At 36.7% G+C, this 23,311-nt stretch overlaps 1 protein-coding gene across 3 annotated transcripts in view; it reads left to right on the top strand.

The window, feature by feature from the left end:
- The window catches only part of hdac4 (histone deacetylase 4), a 259,783-nt gene that overhangs the window by 30,430 nt on the left and 206,042 nt on the right, over positions 1–23,311 (top strand). The window contains exon 1 of one of the 3 annotated variants that reach the window (XM_048194570.1): positions 14,085–16,048. The exons of the other annotated variants lie outside the window; for them this stretch is intronic. The gene's annotated coding sequence lies outside the window, so the exon portion shown is untranslated. Of the gene's footprint in view, positions 1–14,084; positions 16,049–23,311 lie in introns of those variants that run through there. 3 annotated transcript variants of the gene reach the window in all.

The raw sequence follows: 23,311 nt of genomic DNA, 5'->3' as shown, positions 1-23,311 counted from the left end.
TTAATAATCCTTGAGTAATAATTGTTGGTTGAAGTATCAAACTGGGAAACAATTCCAATTTCATTCCATAAATCAGCTTTTAAACTTTACGATAGAGTCTCACCCTGAGACTATTCATGTGTCTATATTTTTATATTAGAAATGTTAGAAAGAGAAAAATAACAATTGCACTGAATCGGTCACTTTCTATGACAGGATTCAGAAGCTTGTCACTCTGTGGTCATTTTGAATGCTAACAGAGTATTTTATTCAGAATACATTTTGATTTTTGTCCGATAGCAGAATTTATTTACATGCACTACTGTTCAAAAGTTTAGGATCGGTAAGATTTTGTAATGTTTTTCGAACAAAGTCTCTTAGGCTCACCAAGGCTGCATTTATGCATTAAATTACAGTATAAAACAGTAATATTGTATCATTACAATTTAAAACAACTGCTTTCTTTTTGAATATATTTGAATGTAATTTATTCTTGTGATGCAAAGCTGGATTTCAGCATCATTACTCTAGTCAGTGTCACATGATCCTTCAGAAATCATTCTAATATGGTGCTAAAGAAGCATTTCTTGTTATTAACAGTGTTGAAAACAGTTGTGCTGCTTAATATTATGGTGGAAACGGCATGTTTTTTTATTTTTTTTTTTTTTTATTATTTAATAAATAGAAAGTTCAAAAGAACAGCATTTATTTAAAGTACAAATATTTTGTAAAAGTTTTGATCATTTTAATGTGTCCTTGTTGGATAAAAGTATATATTTAAAAAAAAAAAATATATATATATATATATATATATATATATATATATATATATATATATATATATATATATATATATATATATATATATATATATATATATATATATATTTATGTCTTATTGACCCTGAACTATTGAACAGTGTATAAACTTTTGGAATCTGCAGTCAGATTGAATTGATTTGGATTGGCGGAAATCCGTGCCTGTAAACTTGTCACAGATTTTTTTCTTTCTTGTTTTCTTTGCTTTCTTGCTTGAGATTTAAAACGAGAAGGTGGAAAATATGTCCTGCTGTTTATGAGGGGCAGACAGATTTAGATGGTTGAAATGGAATCATAATATTTTTTTTCGTAAAATGTGAGTACACGGTACAGTGATAGATTCATGTTTTCCTTGAAGTTTTATGTGGCATCAATAATTCCTACTATTTTGAATTCCACTGGACTGATGGGATGGTTGTTATGTGTTTTTATTTAGTTGGCCTACACACATTATGTACAATACTAAAGTAGTGGGTAAACTGTTGTTATGGTTTTTTTTTTTATTATTATTTTGTGCTGACATTTTGTTGGGTGGCTTCATTTGGTCTAGTCCCGTGGTCATTGTTTGAACTATTAAACCAATTTGCGTTGGAACTAACTTTTTTTCGCAGAGTTTAATCATGATATTTGAGTGCTTTTTGTGTCTCATTATGTGTAATTATCTCCTTTCTCGGCATTCAGAGGGCAGGTTTTTCAGGGAATTTTTCTTTCCGCCATAAAACCCAAACTATGTCTCCATGAGTTCCAGTCAGTGTGTCCATTCATTAAATAACCTCGTGCTAGGAGGCTTGTTTTTCTGCCAGATTTAAGGCTGGTTAAGTTGTTGGGAGTAAGAAAAAATTGTCATGTTGCCAAAAGGCCATTACCGTGTGAGGTCATTTGAATGTTGTTAAAGGTAGCAGACATGTAGTTCTGGCTATTTGGTTCTGTTTAATGTGTGTGCACATTCGAGATCAACCAATATTAAATGAGTCATTTACTAGTTATTGTTTGTGTCCAATAACCTGTACACAGAGCTGATATATAATTGTTTTATTCATTCATCAAAAATATCTTAATTTGTGTTCCAAAGATGAACGAAGGTCCTACGGGCTTGGAATGACATGTAATAATGACAGAAATTTCATTTTTGGGTGAACTAACCCTTTAACTCAAAATGTTGGACAAAAAGCATTCATTAAACAATTCAAAATTGGTTCTGCATTTTGGTTATTGGACAGAACAATAATCAGTATTTCTGTAATGTTTGATCTCTAATGCAAACATATAAAATATCCCCATTTAGTTTAATTATTATTATTATTATGAATATTTGTAAATAAATATGTACATACATACATGCATACATAAATGTGGTTCACAGAATAATGATCATACATTAAGAAAAATAGAAGAAACAATTATCAGTCAAAAATATTGATATACTAATTTATCGGTTGACCTCTAGTGTGCATTTAGTGGTTCTGCAGTGGCCAACGCCAATATTTACAGAGCGGAATGGCTGATATAATACTGATATAGGCCTGCGGATTATTGTAGTATATGAGATAATATTGACCATATTGGCCCATATATCTGTCTGTCTCTAGAGTGCATCTCAGGTGTGATTGTGCAATTGTAATATAGATCAGAGCAACTGCGTTATGTAAGTTGTTTTCATTTATCGTGTTTTTTCAGTTGTAGTTTTGCGTCATACCTTGAGGTTTGCGGAGAGTTTTTCCCTCTTCAGATCTTAAATCTTAATCTTCTCTGTTTATGAATTGGATGTCGTGTGAAGCTTGTTTGTACGTTACATCCTCACTTCTCATGAAGGGATCCCATGCTCTGGGAACCTCTGTTGATAGAAAAGTAAATGATATAGGAGTGGTCTTTCATCATGAAACCTTTTTTTATCTGGTTTCTCAGGGTCCTTTTCCTCAGAAACGCGACCGTTTGCCACGTCACATGCTCATGGAGGAACATGTAAGTTGTGTAAACATCATTTCTGTCATGAAGCTCAATTATTTTCCAGCAAGAGGAAGTGTTGTTTGGTGTTGAAGGATGGCAGATCGTATATTCTTTGCTGGTAACGGATTTTGGGTGGTAGTTTTGTTCCATTGATTAAGCGTTGTGCCGATCTCACGAGTGGGTTAGTCTCCTGGCTCAGGTTGTGGGGAGATCGCTCTCACAGGCCCGAACAAGCCCCATGATTAATTGCTGGCAGACTGAACTGTGGGGATCTTGCGTCAATAAATCGTCATGAAGGCAACTCTCCTGCTTCAAACATAAACACAAAGACAGGCCGGGTTGTGACTGAAGCCTGGCCAGCGCTAGTTAGGGCTCTACAGGCCCTTTGAGGCGCTAGCACAGTTTATTTAACACCCAAATTTTATTAGCAGAGATCTAGCCACAGGTCTCTCTGGGCTCTTTAATCTGCCGAAAGCCAAGGCCTGGATTTGTAAAGTCTAAGAGCCGTCCTTGTCTTAAACAAACGAGGGCCAATTTATTTAATTCAAACCCAGTGACTTTTTTTTTTTTTTTTTTTTTTTTTTTTTGCTTTTCCTTTTTGTCTTGTTTTCTTTCCAGATCATAGTTATATTCTCAGTTATTATCCAGCAAAGGGTTTGGTATTGGTGTGGTCTCTATTTTACTTTTTTTTTTTAGATATTATTTCCAGACAGATATGAGGCTGTGAACACTTTTTACATGCACATTTTTAACCCGATTATGCTTAATAAGCCGAAAATGCATGTTGTCATGTAAACACGTTTACCTGTTTTCCTTTATCGGAGTAAGGTCATAAATGGCTTTAGCATAAAATGAGGTAGATTTTTTTTTTGTGCCCCTTACAGCACCCTGAATGGGGGGGTGTGATTTTGAAGCCCAAAAAATGCATCCATCCATCATAAAAATAATCCATACAGCTCCAGGGTGTTAATAAATGCCTTCTGATGTGAACCAGTGGGTTTTTGTAAGAAAAATATCCATATTTAAAACTTTATCCACCTTATTCCTATGCCCCATGACGCTTTGCACAAATTATGGGTGTAACTTCTGTTAAGCTGCAGTCAGTGAAAGGCTCGCTCTATGAACGCAATAATGTTTTTTTTTTTTTTTAACTGGGTACAATGAGATGACATTATTCTACTCACCCTTCAACCAACGAACATTAAAAGGACATTTAAAAGTGTAAATGCATCAACAAGGTACTTTCAATAAACCATGAAAAAGCACGATTCTTTCCACAGCAATAACGCACGGGTTAAATATAACTATGTAACACAGTTCGTATGTATGGGAAGGAGGCGGGAACCGGCGAACATTCAGCAAAACTTTAATTCCAAAATAAACAAATACAAAATGAAAGTAATGCCGGCAGACCCTCGCGGACATCTGCCGGCCACACAAACATAACAAAATCCAGGCCTGGTCCTCTCTTGTCCTTCACTGTCGTCACTCCTCCTTTTATGCCTCTGGAGCTCCTCCGTGAGAGACTCAAGGCCGGCGCGCCTCGCAGGTGATGCTCATTATCACTTGCGTCACCGGCCTCGCGCCGTTCCCTCACGGCTCTCGCCCGCCCTGCTCGCCACATACCCCCATCGCCCCTCGCAGGCCGGGGGGTACTCCCGAGACTGCGCTCTACTCCCCCCCGGGGCCTGTCTCGGCGCCTGCAGCACCTGAGGACAGACGAGACGAGAGAAAGGAGACGTAAGCAAGGGGAGTGACAGAACGAGAGAGGGGAGAGAGGAAAAAGAAAAAAAAAAAAAAAAAATTCTTAGTCTGGTTCCCAGACACACTGCCGCTCAGTCCTCAGCCAGCCGAGACGCTCTTCCTCGCGGTGCCATGCGATGGTGCTGGACGCTCCGTGGATGGCTCGATCCTCCTCCGCCCCCTGGCAGCTGGCGATGGCTCCTCCGACTGAAGGCAGCCGGCAGCGAGTCCCCCGTTCCCTGCTCCTCCCCTTCATGGCAGACGGCAGCAGGGTCCGGCCCACGGCGAACGGCGGCGACTCCTCCGGTCCCTCTTGGACGGCAGCCACCCCACCTCGTCCCAGGAGCACGGCATCCGGGTCTCCGTCCCCCTTTCAAAAGGCTCCAGTACCACCGCCTCGGGCAGCCTCTCGCGGTCTTCACACTCCCGCGCTGCCCGAACTCCGCAGCACCGCGATCCCCCTCAGCAAGGAGGGCTCTCCAACAGCATGTCCCTCCTTCCTCCCGGGTTTCGGCACCAATGTAACACAGTTCGTATGTACGGGAAGGAGGCGGGAACCGGCGAACATTCAACAAAACTTTAATTCCAAAAAAACAAATACAAAAGGAAAGTAATGCCAACAGACCCTCGTGGACGTCTGCTGGCCACACAAACATAATAAAACATAAAATAAAATCCAGACCTGGTCCTCTCTCATCCTTCACTTTCGTCGCTCCTCCTTTTATGCCTCTGGAGCTCCTCCGTGAGAGACTCAAGGCCGGTGCGCCTCGCAGGTGATGCTCATTATCACTTACGTCACCGGCCTCGCGCCGGTCCCTCACGGCTCTCGCCCGCCCTGCTCGTCACAAACTATAGTGATATATATCTGTGTTATGTAATATATGTTGCCTTAATAAAAAATTTTCATGAACTTCAGCATTGCGTGATACTATTTCAAAGTGATTTCCGTCAATTTTACGGATAATAAATTGTATTTACCTGTGAAAATAAACCTGGAAAGAGGCTTTGAGGAGAAAAACGAGAGATTCTTCGTGCATTCCAGTGAATTATTAATGGGATATATCGCAAATTATATTGGGAGAACAGACGACAAATGTGCAGCATATGTTGTCCTTTTCATACTATTACAGTGGAATGCAAATGGACAAAAGAAAATAATCACGACTGAAAAGAGCTCTTGCCATAGATATTCTTGTTATAATTTTACTTGAAAATACCAAGCGTTACGTAAAATAAAACATGAAAGAAAAATTGACAGCTCATTCAGTCAAATTGACAGATACGCTTTATTTATAGGGCAACCTTATGATTTGAAACAATTAGTTTCAGTCTTTTTAAATGGAAGTTCCCCAAACCAGAAGTGCAACCCATAATTCGAAATGCAGTAGGCTAGTCAGGAATAAGGTGGATAAACTAAAATAACAAGCTTCAAACTGGGCTGCAAAATTCCCCCCTCCCATCCACTACCATTATAAAGCTTGGAAGAGCTAGGATATTTTTAAATATGTCTCCGATTGTGTTGGTCTGAAAGAAGATAGTCATACACTGATGGCTTGAGGGTGAGTAAATCATGGGATAACTTTCATTTTTGGGTGAACTATATTTAATTTAATATCTACACTACCAACAGTTTAAGGTCAGTAAGATTTTTTTTTTTTTAAGAAATTACTTTTATTCAGAAAGGACACATTAAATTGATCAAAAGTGACCATAAAAGCATTTATAATGTTACAAAAGATTTGTATTTTTCAAATAAAAGCTGTTCTTTGAACGTTTTATTGGAGTACAGGAATACATTTTTAAATATATTCAAATATAAATCAGATATTTTAAATTGTAACAATATTTTACAATATTGCTGATTTACTGTCAAATCAGTGCAGCATTGGTAAGCATAAGAGACCCAAAACTTTTAAATGTTGTAGTGTAAGTTTCCTTCATCACTCAAAAATTTCTTGCATTTTTCAGATATTAAAACGTTTTAGTAAAACTTTGTTGGTAAATATTATGTTTTGTCTATGTACTTCTGGTGCATATAAATGAAATGTCATTACTGTTCATTTGGTAAACAACAATGTGGAATTTTAAACTCGATTTTTAGTGTTTTAGTTCTTATGTTTAACATTTTTCAGCTACTGGACTACAATGGCTGATTGAAATTATGTTTGTTTTGTTAGCCGTTTTGTCTATTCCTTACACAAGTACGTATAAAATACAGTTCAAAAACATTTATCATAGGTCTCTAGCCTTTCTCCTGTTGATTTGAGCTCACTACTCGTAGCTAACCTACCCGAGAGCTCTAGACTCCTACATTCCTTTCCTTTTGGAGAGGTAATGCTTGCTGGAGGTGAATGTTACAGTACATTCATGCAGAAGGATCTTGAAGGAAAGGGAATTAGACCCTATTGCACGCACAGATGCACTGAAACCCAAAATATCCCTCGATCCTTTTTCAGCTCCAGTTCGGTAGCAGATGGTTTTGAATAATTCATGACAAGTTTGTGGGTAGCGTTCAGCATCACATTTATCTTCAGGACTGTTAGATTTCATAATTTTCTCGAAAAACTCTTCCCAAAAATGACACAAGTGCGGTGTGATGTTCGTAAGTGCGACAATTTCACCAGAGCTGTAGGGTGGATCTTACAAGATCTTTTTTTTGTATTGTAACATTTACATGTACCATGGAAATCTGCAGAGCTTTTTGCATAGGCATAGTATTGTCTGTTATTCTTACTTTTATTTATAAATGGAGAATAGTACGTATGGAAAAAAAGGGTCTCAAAAATGGAGGAGAATGGAAAGAATCCAAGTAAATTGATAGATACAAATCTGAGACAACTACTGAAATTGCTTTGAGTGTTTTTATAGCTTGATATCAACAATTTGACTAAAAGTTGTATTGAAAAAAGTGTCAGAATATCCCCCATCTGCAGTTTTTCAAATGATCATTGTCACTATTTTGCTTAAACAAATAGTGACAGAAATTCTTATTCAAGTCATAAATTTTCTGTTTTATACTATTTAGAATCTTAAAACTGCATATTTACCAAGAAAACCAACTAAAAAAGTCGTAAACAGCTTCTTTCAGGGCCAGAGTCAAGGCTTTAGAGGAAGTTAATTACCCAAGCTGTGATATCGGAGGCCAGTGTGTTTGTTTAAAGTGTGCAGTGGCCTGTATTACTTGCATAAAACTGTAATCAGGAGGTGATTTTCAGGAGGTTTTGTGGGTAAATCAGTGCGAATATTAGTCTGTGGTCTATGAAGTGTAGAATTAGTGTTGTAAGGTCACCAAAATGTCATTGTTATTACCGAACAAGTGCTCTGGAAAATTCACCACTGTGGAAAGATAGATGTGTTGGCGGAAGCCAGAGAGGGGAGGACTAGTTTAAACAAAACCTCCTCAGAACAATGGAAATGATGAGAGAGTAATGAGATTTATATGCTGTCATTGTCTCATTTTTATGTTTTCCATAATATCCAATTCGGCTAATCCGATTCGGGGTGAAATATACCCGCGTTCTGCCTTTTGTATTGAATTTACGAAATGCTCCGGGCTCCGCTTTGCTAAAAGGGAAGTTTATCATCATTTATGAGTTTTTCAAAATGCAATATGACATTGTTATGAATAGGCACTCAAAGCTAATCCTGTGTTTATGGATGTCTCATCTAGATGGCATGCTTGTCATTTTTTTTTCTTTCATATTGAGCCATTATCACATTCCACTCATTTTTTCAGATGGCATCACACGATTACGTAGACCTGATCGTAAACCCACAGTCTGGTCCTCATGTGCCACATGAATGTGGCAGGAAAGACCAGCTAATTGCAAAGTTGAAAGCATTTTTTTGACGTAGACTGGCACTTGCTGTGAACGCCATTTAAAACGTGTTTTACGGCCGCATCTCACACACATCAAGGCGCACGTATGCTAGTTTGTCTCCCAGACGAGTTCGATTACAGCTTTAGAGACCAGAGCGAGCAGCCAATCTTGATGAGGCACGCCGCACCATTACGAGGCAGACGGCTGGCCAAACCGACCAGCCTGCCACTGTTAGGACCGTGTAGTTAACCGGCACTTGTGGGAAAGGCACCGGCTTCAAAGCCCCGGAGCCAGATGTGACGAGATGTTTTCTTTAAATAATCCTCAACATCTCTTGTTTTTTTACAAGCAGGGTTGTTTCACAGGCCACCACAGTTTGTTTCCATTTCCTCTGTGAATTGTGCGAGCTTTTGTTAGTGTGTTTTTTGTTCAGGAAGGCCATGATTCGGTCGTGCCGGTGAGGATGTTTAAAGGGGTCATATCTTGACTAATCAAACATTTTTGAATCAAATTAAATATGTTCTATGTGTTTTAAGGACATACTGAAACTTTTAGAAGTCAGAGCTTCTTTCCAAGTGAAACTAAGCTACAGAGATAGCTTTTTCAGATTTTTTTTTTTCACTGAAAACGCCTTTTAAATTCCATTAATTTGGAATTGAGGCAGCAAACAGGATGTAGAAATGCAAATTTAAATTTGAATGTAAAGAAGTAGAATTGAAATTGTAAGAAATTCATATAACAAATTGTTAAACTTTGACAAAGCCTTTTTTTTTTAAGTTTTACAAAAAGTTTAAAGGTTTATAGGCTAGATGGATGGATGGATGGATGGATGGATGGATGGATGGATGGATAGATAGATAGATAGATAGATAGATAGATAGATAGATAGATAGATAGATAGATAGATAGATAGATAGATAGATAGATAGATAGATGGATAGATGGATAGGTAGATAGATAGATTCCGTTTCCCATCATTCAACTTCCCAATACTGTGGAAAGATTTCTGCTATTACTTCTAAACAGAAACAGTTTATTTTTAACAATGTCATTTGATAATTTCAGTCAGATCGTCAGAGTTTTTGCACTTTTTTAGTGTTGATAGTTTTGTGAATCATTACTTTTAGGACCCACTGGAGTAAAAAATAACCCGTTTAATTATAACAGTCATGAAAAACTAAATTAAAATTGGTTTTTGATTTAAAAAAAAAAAAAAAAACTGACTAGAATTCTAATTTGTTCCCAGAGGAAGAAAAAAAAAACTAAATGATTAAAAAATAGTTACTATGACCCCTTTAAAGAAAATTCTGGCCAATTACTCCTTTACTCTTTATCTATCCTGAGGTTTGTTTTGTTTCTTGTGCATGATGCCAGAAACACATTACAGTATATACTTCTGTTTGTGTTTATGCTGTGATATTTGTGCAGATGACTCAACGAATAAAGACAATTAAGGGTGGAAGTCCCTTGATACCTTCAGTAAACGTCAGGTCAGTTATGTTTGTGTAGCGCTTTTCCACAAAATGTTTTGTTTCAAAGCAGCTTTACAGAACATAGTGCCTCAATACCTCCAGTGAGCCAGTCAAATGAGACTGTGGCTTAGATGTTTAGGCAGAAGAGGGGAAAAAAAGCCTTGGGAACCAGCCTTTATCTCAGCCTTGGTTTTTGGAAGTAATTTTCAGATTTTCTCCTTTGAGATTTCACAAAAGTTCTTTAGTAAATAGTTCTTTGTCTTCAACCAAACTAACCAGTTCTATGAAGAATCACATTACAACATTTGATTTGAAGCCGAAGCAAATGCTTGAATATTGGTAAAAAGTCACCAGACTATATAAAAGTGTGGCACTCACTGTTTACTTTCACATTCGCCATCACGCATACACTATAGGAAGCTGCAGTACTGACCACACATTTACAAGATAAGATATTTGTCAATGACGCTCAGGATTTGACGCTTAGGACCAAATCCTCCGACATCATCCTGTCAGTCATCTCTTCTTACTATCTTCACGTGATAAGTGAAATCTGGTGTACTGTAATATAACCGACTACCGCAGCAAGCCTAACTATGTCCATTTAGCGGCTCTGTAGAATACATTATTCATTTTCCATGCCTTTCTGAATTTGGGTTTAGGCTTCGGGCACATAACTACATGAAGCATTGCAAATGATGTGATTGTATCAGAATTTACAATGTAATGCTATATAAAACTAATGAGTAGGTTGTAATAAATACAATATATTTCATCTTTGTTCACAATCACAATATCCAAAGATTTTAACCCACTGGTGCTAACTAACTAACTAAAATTTTTTTTATTTTATTTTAATGAAATTATTGTACTATATTTTAGTTCGATAATGTTTTTTTATTTAATATTAAGCATTTTTAGGGGATTTTATGGAACTAAATTATATTTATGCAGTAGTTATAATCCATTTAATTTCATTTTCACTTTTTGAGCATAGACCTGAAAACGAAATTTCCAACTTAAACTGTCGTAAATCTTGAATGCTTTGGAGCTTTTTAAAGAAGACACTTGGTAGATTATTGCTTAAGTGAAAAAAGTTTAACAAAGTGAACTTGATTTTTTTTTTTTTTTTTTTTTTACATTTATTATAAAAAAAATGCAAAAAAAAAAACCATTTTCAATTTTTTTTTTATGAAATATATGTTTCAAAAACATGTTTTACTCTAAAACTATAAGAAAATCAAAGCCATACATCTAACCGAACTGTGTTCCAAATTTGAGGTTGACATCTCAAAAAATTAGCTTTCAGTAACAATTTGTTTGTGCACAGTAATAAACGTTTCCAATAGATGCAATTCGTCTTCAATTCATTTCCAATGCGGTCATTTTTGACCGCGAACAAGCAAAGGACCATTTAACCTTTTCAAATCATATCCATATTTTTTTTTTTTTTTTTTGCAGCAATGCCAAAACCTCTTCGTTTTGTACCATTCCAATGAAGCAACAAATTCTAAAAAAATAAATGAATAAAACAAAACAAAAAATTGGTAAAAAATGACCCAACAGCACCAGAGGTTTAAGAGGGAGACGTCTTTCACGATGGGACAAATACTGTTGTGCTCTTTTGGCCAAATAGGGAATACAAACAGCAGTGGTTCCTTGAAGGAACTGAAACTTTCCAGGCGCTAATCCACAGATTAGCTACTAAAGAAAGTCCTTCCAAACTTGGCCTGGCCGATAGCCTTGCAACTGTTCTACCTCATCTACTGTTTTATCATTTGGTAAGAAACATTTACTTTACTGTCAGTATTAAGCTAATGTTGTGAATGTAGGGTCATGTGGGGATGTGTTCAACAAACGTAGCTTTTGATAATGGATCATTTGCACTAAGCATGTTTAAAGTTTGTGAGTTATTGTATTTATTGAGAGTTGTATTTGTTGAACACCTTTGGGATGAATTGGAACGCTGACTGCAGGCCAGACCAGTTGTACGACGTTACTGCCTGACCTCACTGGTGCTTTTGTGTTTGAATGGGAACAAATCCCTGCTTCCAAGTTCCAACATTACAGGCCTTCCCAGAAGAGTGCAAGCTATTAGAGCAGCAAAGGGAGGGATTCATGCTTTATGTCATTCTTTTTAAATGTAAATGTTCAACCATACATCATCAGTGAGATCATGCACTGATGTTAGGCAGTGGGATCTGGCTCACTGTTCCAATTCAGTGGTGTTCAGTAATGGTTCAGGTCTAGCTGGTAAACCTTTTCTATGCACAACTGTTTTAGACATTGATCACAAGACATGTTTCTTCAGCAACAAATCAGCATATTGGAATGCTTTCTGAAGGATCATGTGACACCAAAGACTGCATTCCGTGGCAAAACAACATAGTATTTCGAAATTTATATCGGGTTTCTCTTCCTCCATTGCCACTTGATGGGGGAAAAAAAAAAAACTGTCTAGAACGTGCAGAGACAAGCGGAGTGATACAAATGGTAAACGGTCCCTGTGCTGATACTGTGAAATATCAGCACTCCTGGAAGGCCTCTCAGCCAATCAGGTTTGAGGACCAGAACTTACTGTTGTATAGATTTATATTTTCCACCTGCCTGAATAAAAAGAAAGCAGGCAACTCTTGTAAAATTCATGAGTGCTTGGTCAGTGGTTCATCTATTGAATGCCAGAAAGGGAGTGCTGGTTTGGTAAAGTTTGAGTAATGGGCTGTTTTAAACAAGTCTGTGATGTATCGTAAGTGTACCAGGTCTTAGCTTGAATAATGATGGCGGGAGGCAGAACTGTGTTCCTGCACACCCTTCAAAATGAGCACAATTTAGACTTCGGAAAAGAAATAATGGAACCGATGACATTCCTCCATCAGCGATTCAGCCTGGTATGAGCCCAAATCACTGTTCCTAAACAAAAATAAGGAACACATTCTTTTTTTTCCCCTAATGCACTGACAATATGTAATATTTTCCTGTGGCCTGAAAGCATACATGACTCTTGCAACATCTTTGGTTGAGCAGCGAGATCCTTGAGTGTACACGTGTCTGATTTCTCCCTGTGTTTTCCAGCATCTCAGTCTTTTCCTATACGGAGTTATGATTGGTGTGACCTTTCCAAATCATTATCCCGACCGCGCATCCGACAGATGAAAGCACTTGTGACCTTCGTTGAGTTGTACAAATAGAAATCTGCCATTAGAGACCTTTTTATTTTCATAAATCATGCTCTTGCTGGCTTTGTTCATCAGAAGAAGGGACTTTTTTGGTCTAACAATATGAAATGTTGCATAATTATTCGCATAATGCTTACTGTGCACTAGGCTGGTGTTAATTCTCGGATATCTTTGACAGCTCAAACTTAAAAGGCAGAGCAATTATTTTGCCCTCTAAGAACTTATTTTTGTCCAATTTTAAGGCAAGCTTTGTGGAAAAGATAATGCATTGCATTATGCATCCAAGATGGAATTTGACCTGTTTCACCCACTATTTGTGTGTGATTTGTGTGTTTATTCTGTCATTCAGTATTTTAATATTTCAATAATTGAGAATTAATTTAAATTTTGATTATTTTAATACTTGATTTTTTTTTTCTATTTTTTTCTTTTTTTTTTTCTATTTCAGTATTTGAGTAATTTAATTCTTCATTATTTGATTATTTTTTATATTTCATTATTTGACAATTTGATTTATTTAATTATTTTAATACTTATTTGATTTTAGTATTTGATTATATTATTATTTTAATACCAGACTTTAATATTTGTTTTTAGTATTTTTTTTTTGTTTTTAGTATGTTATTATTTTAGTATTTGTGTAAAATTTCTTAATTATTTGATAATTATTTTTAATATTTCATTATATGATTATTTTATTATTTGATTTTGATTATTTTAATGCTTGATTATTTGATGTTAGTATTTGATTATATTATTATTTTAATACCTGATTTTAATATGTTATTATTTCAATATTTGAGTATTTTTGTTCTTCAATATTTAATTATTTGAGTATTAGAATAATAATTAATAATTAGTAATATTTTTATTTTTAATATATGAATTTCGTCTTTGGAATTGATGCTTTTTTATTTTATTTTATTTTATTTTATTTTATTTTATTTTATTTTATTTTATTTTATTTTATTTTATTTTATTTTATTTTATTTTATTTTATTTTATTTTATTTTATTTTATTTTATTATTTTATTTTATTTTATTTTATTTTATTTTCAGTTAGGATGCTGCCTTTGTAGGGAGTTGCTCACTAGGTTTTGGGATGGAGCCATGGATTTAACTTGCATTGTTTCTTAGATTTCATGGCATGTCACAGTGTCCGAAAGAGGGGTTCCTCTTCCGACACGGATGACAAAAACTGACCCTTCCATCCATGCTTTAAGAGGGAAAGTGCTGCGTGTTCCTGCTCTGTTGCGGGGGCTGAAAAGACTCGTCTGTAGTCTGATAGTGTGCAGTCCTCCTTGTGTTCATTTTTTTTGCTGTAGATAAGACCACAGGAACTCAAAATCACAGCTCTTATCTGTTTCATGCTCCTTAGTACCGGTCCAGGAAGAGGAGCGCTACCCCACCTCACATCAATCAGTGGATTAAAATAGCACTGTATACAGCAGTGCATATACCTGTGATTACTCAAGCTGCATTCAGCTTCTCAAGTGCACTAACACAAATGTCCCTTCAGCTAGTGTTTATCATTCTAAGACCTGCAATTAAAGACCTGGCAATGCAGATTGTGGCTTGTCCCTCTCAGCAACCAGTGTTTTGTGTATCGGTTTCTCTTGGAAGGTTTCTGGCCTAGTCTCCGGCTGTGTCCATACACTGAAAAATGCTGCTTTTGGAGGATAGAAAGGCAACAAAGTATGTCTGAATTCAAAATGTGTATAACAACATGTCTATTAAGATGCTAGTGGACTAGTATGCCACTTGAAATCACGTGAATTTCAAGTGGCATACTTAAAAGTAATGGCTTAAACCTTTACAATAAGGTCTCATTTGACAGAAAACCTTTCAGATTTTGAAGAAAATATATATATATTGATCATGTTTGGAGGTTACAACACTGCTGAGAAAACCCCAGAAAAAGTGATGCAATTTATTGATTTATTTTATTATTCATGCCTGACATTATGACTGTTAGAAGGTATATATGACAGGTCATAAAATCAAGTTTGGGCTTGTTCAACTCATGTCAACTGCATCTGGGCCAAATTTTGGTTTGATATCTCAAAGCAATCAAAAGTTATGGCATTTCGAACCATGGTAACCTTTTATCAAAAGTCCAAAAACCTCTCCAAACAAGTGACCTACAAGTGAGTGTTTTACTGAACATGTGTAAACGCCACAAAGCATAAGCATACTTATAATCACAGAATAGATAATCACATAGAACAAGTAATAAGATCCTGGTTGATGAGTGAGGTTTATCTTCCAGTGCTGTTGTTTTAGCTGTGCGCTCCTATTCTATGGTGCACGGTAAATCAAGAGCTTTCAAGCTGAGCGATTAATCCAATCCAAGCACGCTCCAGCTGTAAAACGGTGTCCGATTGGTCTACACCTCGTCCCTACCCACCGTATGAAATATGGTAAAAGTGTTTTAAAGGAGCTGGGAGTACTACACTTTTATTGGCAGCTGAAAGTGTAATAAAATTGAGTCATACTATTTAGACCAGGGGTGTCCAATCCTGCTCCAACTCCAATAAAACACACCTGAACCAGCTAATCAAGCTCTTACTTGGCATACTAGAAACTTCCAGGCAGGTGTGTTGAGGCAAGTTGGACAGTGGCCCTCCAGGACCGAGTTTGGACACCCCTGATTTAAACTAATAAATGATGAACCAACAAGCATGGATGTCCAGGACTTGAAATTCTGTAGTATTCTGTAGAGTTTTTACAGGTGCATTCGTGCAGATTTTGTGTGGGCCTGCTCATTAGACATGACGTTATGGTGCTTTGGAAGTCTGCCTGAAACCAGTTTCCTTAGGAGGTGCCTTCAAAACTGATGTATGTCATTGAATGTTTAACCATTATAAAGAAGATCTGATGAGGATGTCGAGGAAGGCATAAGTAAACAGAGGGAGGGGAAATGGTGAGGCAGACAATGCTGCTGATAGAGCTGTTTCCTGCTGCAGAGAGAACGGCAGTACGGACGGCTGGAGTGGAAGAACAGCCTCATTAGTGCTACAGGTCTGCGGTTGCTACACCAGCCGTCGTCTTTTCTGACACTGTAGAGTGTTTCAGCTCAGCAGATTCAGTAGTAAGTAAACTGCACATATAACACTTATTTTAGCTGCTGGCTTGTTTGTTTGTTAGTTTGTGTTTTGATTCTTTGCATTTGCATTGAGAGATTTTGATATGATAATGATAACTTGCAGTACAGTAAGCAGGCACAATTCAGTTGATTCAGTAGCTGTTCTGATTGATTCAGTGAATTTGAAGATTTGTCAGACTGATTAAAACCAGTAAATCTTGAGTTTGAATGATTCATCAAAAGAATCATTTGCTTGTGAATCAGCAAATATGTTTGTTTTTGTGTGCAGCCCATAAGAACAACCGGAAAGATGTGTTTCATATTCAATTCAGATGTAAAACACACATTCGTAACCATAAACCTCAAGTAAAATATTATTTATTTTGCTGTAGCACTGTAGTTTCAACAGAAAACACTGGCATTTTCAAGTATTTTATATGTTGCTGTAGTTGATTTTTGTGTGTTTTCAAGTTTTTGCGTCTTTTACTTGAAAAATCTGATGTAATGTTCATTTGTAAATATTTTATTATTTGAATATCTGAATATTTAGAATATTTAAATTTGTTCTAGGTCAGTGATCATGGAATCTACTGATTGTTTCAGCATTTTCTGCACTGATTTTCTGGGAAATCTGTGGAATTCTGGATTTAAATTAGAATGGATTTAATATAGTGATGGAATAATAGATAAAATTATGGTAAAATGTTTTAAAGGAGAAGAGTACTATGCTTTTATTGGCAGCTAGAAGCATAATTAAATGTAGCTGTGATATTTAGGCTAATAATTGAAAAGCTTATTAAACAGGATATTCTATGACTGCAGACTTAATTTAATTTTAACCCTCAATAATTGATTGGATTGTGAAAAGTTACCAGAAGTAAGACATGTGCTTCGAGGTAAGGAGTTAAAATAACTAAGAGGGAGATTGTCGCAGAAGTGGAGCGGGTTATTTAATTTTGATAAAATATTGCAGATTTGTTTTTTATTTGAAAAACCAAAACAACAACAACAAAAACAATGCACAGATTAATCATTATTGTATTATGGCTTTTGTTCCAGGAAAACATTGTGTTTTTTCTATTTCTCTGGTTGTGTTCCTGACAATGGGCGTTTATGGAGCTGTCCAATAAAGATAAAATACATGCATTTAAAGACACCCAAACTAAAATTTATTTCCCTGTAATGTCCCAGGAAATCTTCAGGATTACATCATACGGCTTTGGTTTGTTATTGGTGTTGCATCCACATGTTTTCTTCATGTATACCGTTTGAGAATCTCCTGTCTGGTTCAGCGTGGTTCATGTCTTGTGTTTAATGGTGTAAGTAAATGTGGGCGGGCGGACACAGTTTTGTTTCCGTGTATAGCTACAAATGCCTATGTATATAGAATATCATCCACCTCCGTCCCCTGAGGGCCCCTGGGCCATCTCTCTCCACGCGTGGCGTCACGGCCAGGCTCTGTGTCGGAGAACAGCTGTGAGCCGTATGGCAGCACAACACCCCCGCATTCCTCCCCTCTAAGCGAGTTTTCATTTGTAGCTGACAGCTTCATTGGACCTCTTTGTCCCTGGGAGGCCCCCGGGTGGATGACTGTTGTTATCTTTACCCAGGGAGCTCCGTTTCTGTAGCTTTGCAGGCCTCTCCACAAAGTTCTTATTTTGAAATGCATCCAAAAAAATAAATAAATAAATAATAATAATAATAAAAAATACTGAAACTGGATGATTACCATGTCGTTCGGTTTCTTTTATAGTCCTTAAAACATCTGTGTGTGTGTGTGTGTGTGTATATATATATATATATATATATATATATATATATATATATATATATATATATATATATATATATATATATATATATATATATATATATATATATATATATATATATATATATATATATATATATATATAGTTTATGATTTAAGTACTTAAAGGGATAGTTCACCCAAAAATTTTCCCGTGGTATACAGTTGCATGAAAAAGTATGGGAACCCCTTGCAGAATCTGTGAAAATGTGAATAATTTTAACAAAATAAGAGACATCATACAAAATGCATGTTATTTTTTATTTAGTACTGTCCTGACTGTGTAAGATATTTTACATAAAATATGTTTACATAGAAAACATAGAAAAGTCCACAAGAAAAAAAAAAGCTAAATAGCTAAAATTATTGAAATAACCCCATTCAGAAGTTTGGGAACCACTGGTTCTTAATACTGTGTGTGGTTACCTGGATGATCTATGAATGTTTTTTTTTTTGTTTTGTGATGGTTGTTCATGAGTCAGTGAGTTCATGAGAAACACGCAAGTTTGGAAGTTTGCTTCAGTTGCTTCCAAAGGACAGGAATAAATAAAAAAATATGATACTTCAATAAAATAAGAAAAATTTGGACATCTTCATCCTGCTCAAAAGTTTTCACCTCCCGGCCATCTGGAGCATCAGTGAATGTTTGAACCTTTTTTTAATAGTTGTGTTTGAGTCCCTCAGTTGTCCTCAGTGTAAAAAAAAATGGATCTCAAATTCATACAATCACTGCTGGAAAGGGTTCAAATATGCAAAAAATCCTTGAAAACTGAAGAATAATTTTCTGAACAAAGCTCAGTTTAACTGTTCAGGACAAGCAAGGGACTCATGAACAACCATCACAAAATAAACAAACAGTCGTAGATCATCCCAGGTAATGGTTCCCAAACTTCTGAACGGGGTTATTTCAATAAATTCAGCTATTATTTTGTCTTGTGGACTATATGTAAAAATCTTTTATGTAAAATATCTAACTCAGGACAGTACTAAATAAAAAATATCATGCATTTTTGTGTGATCTCTTATTTTGTTAAAATTATTCACATTTTCACAGATTCTGCAAGGGGTTCCCATACTTTTTCAATCAACTGTATATGACTATCTTCTTTCGAAAAAAAAAATAAATAAAAAAAATAAATAAATATCCTGGCTCTCACATTTGAATGTGCATCACAAATGTGTCATGAGTGAATGTGTGCAATCTTCTTTGCCATGGCTCTAACCAAAATGAGTTTTCAATCAAATATGAAATTTAAACAGTTTATTGACACTGTTTATTTTGGCTCTTGTGCTGTTGTGCCATTCTCTGGTGATTTATGCCCCTTAGGAACAGGAATGTCCAGGAATGTTCCACACCCAGACTTTACCACAGTCTCCACCACAAGTAATATTAAATCTGGACAGTTATAGGAATCAGAAAGTTCTGTCTGGTTCTGATTAAGGCAGGATTTTCTCTGGGGATGGAGGGAGGACAATAAGGACATGGTCACAGTACCACTTCCTAAGATAAAAAATTGTGTGTGCTGGATAGTGTTATGCTAATTACAGTATCATGTCTTTAACATAGCAAATTCTGTTGGAATCAGTGGTGAATAGAGATGCTGTCTGTGATAAGCTTTTTAAACCAGTTTCAGTTTAATTTATTTATATAGCACATTTAATAACGTCAGAGCCGACCAAAGTGTTGCACAGAGAAATAGAATTATGCTATTAGCAATAAAATAAAACAAATCACAAGTAGTACACAACACTAAATTGTAAAATGTAAAACTGTATACAGCAGTTACTCCAGCCCATAAGCCTTTTTAAAAAGATATCTCTTAAGTAAAGATTTAAAAACCTGTACTGAAGTGGCCGATCTCAAGCTAAAAGGCAAGTTATTCCACAACTGGGGTGCTGCCACCGAAAATGCACGATCCTCCTTAAAATTTAAGCGTGTTTTGGGCACTGACAACAGCAGTGTGTTTGATGACCTTAAAGGCCTATCGGTCTGATGATAGGAGAGAAGATCCGATAAGTAGTATGGAGCCAAGCCAGTCAGGGACTTATAGACAAACAATAGTACCTTGAACTGGATTCTATACTCAATGGGGAGCCAATGCAAACAAGTCAATGCCAATCAAGTTCCGTTTTGGATGCAACCTAAGAAGTCAGCTTCCTATCTAGGCCATTTGGTTTTGGAACAGTATTCTGTGCTGGTTTACTAGCTGTGTGTATTTGATCATCAGCAGGCCAAGGCGAAAGCAAATAAAGTCTTGGTCCAGCTTTAATGAGCTCCGCAAATCCCTCTGGAAGAGGTGAGGAGGCACGGCTGTAAGCTTTACTCATATAAGATTGAAGTAAACAGTGAGTCATTAGGCCAAGAGCCAAAGATCAGTGCCATCGTGTCACTTACAGCTTATACTAAGGTGTGCTAAATTTGAAGAGATCACCACAGGGAGTCAGAGAGATGAGCGTCTAGGGCCTCAGCATGTGGCCCTGCATCACCGTTAACAAGACTAAAGCTGCTAATCCCATGATCCTACCAGAGGCATTGAGAGCCAAAGAGCAAAGTTCAGCTTTGAATGCGGAGTAGTTGTAGGCCTATGTGAAGACCAGCCATTGGACTTGCCATTGTTGCATTTTATAAAGTAACACTGCCCAACAGTGACACCCACAAGCGAAGGTACAGCGGGCGGCTTGCCTCCCCTGAGCCCATTGACTTTAAACAGACCCCACAAAGCGTGCGGTGAGTTTGATGGGGGGGTTATTAAGAATGAATGGAGGAAAATCATGTGAGAGGAGGCAGTGTCTCTATTGTGGTATGATTGGATATGATCAGTTATGATTGGATATGATTGGTTTGTGCGATAAATCCCACCTCTTGTTTTTGTGTTTATTCTAAAATTGGCCTGAATGAAGACCGTACTAATGGGAAGATTAATTAACACTCTGGAGTCTGAGGTATCGCCGGCGATACCACCTCGGGTTTTTTTCTTACCAGTGTGAAAGAGACTCAAAATTCTCCGTCAATGTTGCACATACAATTAAGAGTTATACTCCATTTTAATCTGTTGAATATCTTCTTTTATTTGTGTACACTGAGTAAAAACAAAATGGTGTGCTTTTTGCAAAATAAAGAAAACTAACATGATGCGTGATGTGTCGTCTCCCTCTGAACGAAGTCCAATCTGATAATTCTCAGAAAATTAACTGTAACTTAGTGAATACTAATGACACAAAATGAGACTTATGTCTAAAGAAACGTTGAAATGTCAGGTTTTAAATCGTGTAAGTCAAATCGAAAACATCGAAAACAAGTCAAGTCGAATACCATTATTTTAAATTGTAATAATATTTAACAGTATTGCTGTTTTTTCTGTATGTTTGATATACACCACGATGAGCTTGAGACATGATCACAGAGGGTTTTTTCACAGCCTACCTGACTGAAAGAACTCCTTATGCAAGTCATTACAACTCATTATGCGATTCTTTTGTCTTCTCAGGTGTAAATCACCCATTATTCATGATGATTCACGCCTCCACGCATACTGTGTTTCTTGACAAAAAAGTGTCTTATTTAAATCTCTCTATTGTTTTATATAAACGAGTAGGCAGGATAATTTTTACATCATTTTGAAGCAAAAACTCTAGTCTACAATCTCTAATACCCAGTCTTGTGAACACATATAGAATATTATACTTTTGGCCTTATTCCAGTGACTTAAGTTTTTTGTTTTTTCAATAACCACGCATAAACGTTATTCCTTCAAAAATACTAACATGTACATACATGTTTCTCACATATTATGGTAGCCTAGTTTGTGCTGAATACAGTGTAATGACACTTTTTTCATTAATATGTTTATGAACAACTGAAAAAAGCACAAATGTCAGGGCATGTCAAAACTTCTCCAGGGCCCCAAATCAGCCTCAGACTCCAGAGGGTTAAGAAGTAAGTAAACTATTTAGCCACTTACATATCACCGCTTTATATCACGTCAAAATCAAACTTGAAATGGCCTGAAAACATGATGACTATGGGGGTTTTTAGTGAGCAATCTGCTTGGTGAAATTAAGGGTACATATTTGTGTCTTTGGCCACAAGCTTGATGACTGACTAAACTCTTTTGAAATATAAGATGTGGGTCCTGTCTGTTTAATCCCTTAAGACATAACTGACTGTGTTTAAATTAATTTTGCGTCATAAAAGCATTTTAAGATGCAAGTACATTTAACCACTTACATGGAGTTGAACACAGCCGTATGCACGAACGTTCTTCACAAAGTGCATGTGTGCATTTGAAATTGAAAACAGCCTTCTGTCAGTGAGTTACATATTTTTAATATATTAGCCCACTGCATTCCAAATGACATTAATGATGCTTTCATAGAGCATTTGTAAGGAAAATACCGTCAAGCAAGACTGCACACTGCAAAGCGTAACATCAAGCAAAGCACACGTTTATCACAGAGCATCCTGTGCAGTGAAGCCCACGAATGTCATTGTAATTCGCTTCAACCATACCAAACTTTATGAAAGATTATTTTATCAAAGGTTCAAGTGATGTGTGTGTGTGTGAGGAATCAGAATACGGGTGTTTCTAAAGCACACGCAGAGTCATCTTGCATTTGCAGTTAAAAACTAAGCTCAGAATCGATCCAGAATCATTGGAGAGCAGAATATCATGAAAATCAGTGTTTTTAACACAAGTAGAACCTTATTCCCATCCTTACTCATGAGTCAACTCATTCAAAATCAGGGCTCATTCTGCACGGCTGGTCGTTGTGTGATCGAAACCGGGCAGAGCTTTTGAATGAGTGATGGCACGGTTAGGGCCTATGAGGTCGTGGCCTAGTGAGCAGTAACATAACCCCAATCAGAAGCACTGACGTCGGTGGCCTGGCTTTGCTCTACTGTGCCTACGTATAATGTGCTGTGATGAGGTCATTTCAGGGTCTGGACACAGCATCTCTGTGTGCTCTCAACCCTCTGACTGGCTCATCCATCTCTTACTGGATTATGGAATATTAATCCATGGCCATCGTTATCCTCAAAACAAACAAACAACTTTACTGACGTAAGCAAAACAATTGCTTTTTTGCCAGTGCCTTGTTCTTCATATGAGGATTATTCAGTTAGCGAGGTGTAATTGTTGACGATTTGACACAGTTTTGGATTGGTCCATCAATCATCTCACAGTTGTCGTCATAGCAACAGGTCCATGGGATTAAACTTGCTCAGGAGAAGTTTTATTCGACATAAACAGAATTTGGTTCTGGCTTAATAAGAAAGTACCCATTCAGCAGTTAATTTAATACACATTGTGATGCATGCAGCAACCTTGCACAGGCTTAATTCACATAATTTTATATTTATATTTATAAACAAGCTTGCTTAGAGAGTGCTCTTTCTTGTTAGCATCCCAAGCCGCACATCCAATTAAACGTGATAATGCCTGGACCACATGAGGAGG

Source organism: Megalobrama amblycephala, linkage group LG6 (genome assembly GCF_018812025.1).
Source record: "Megalobrama amblycephala isolate DHTTF-2021 linkage group LG6, ASM1881202v1, whole genome shotgun sequence".
NCBI classification, from domain to species: domain Eukaryota; kingdom Metazoa; phylum Chordata; class Actinopteri; order Cypriniformes; family Xenocyprididae; genus Megalobrama; species Megalobrama amblycephala.
This window is presented reverse-complemented; position numbering and strand designations above follow the sequence as displayed.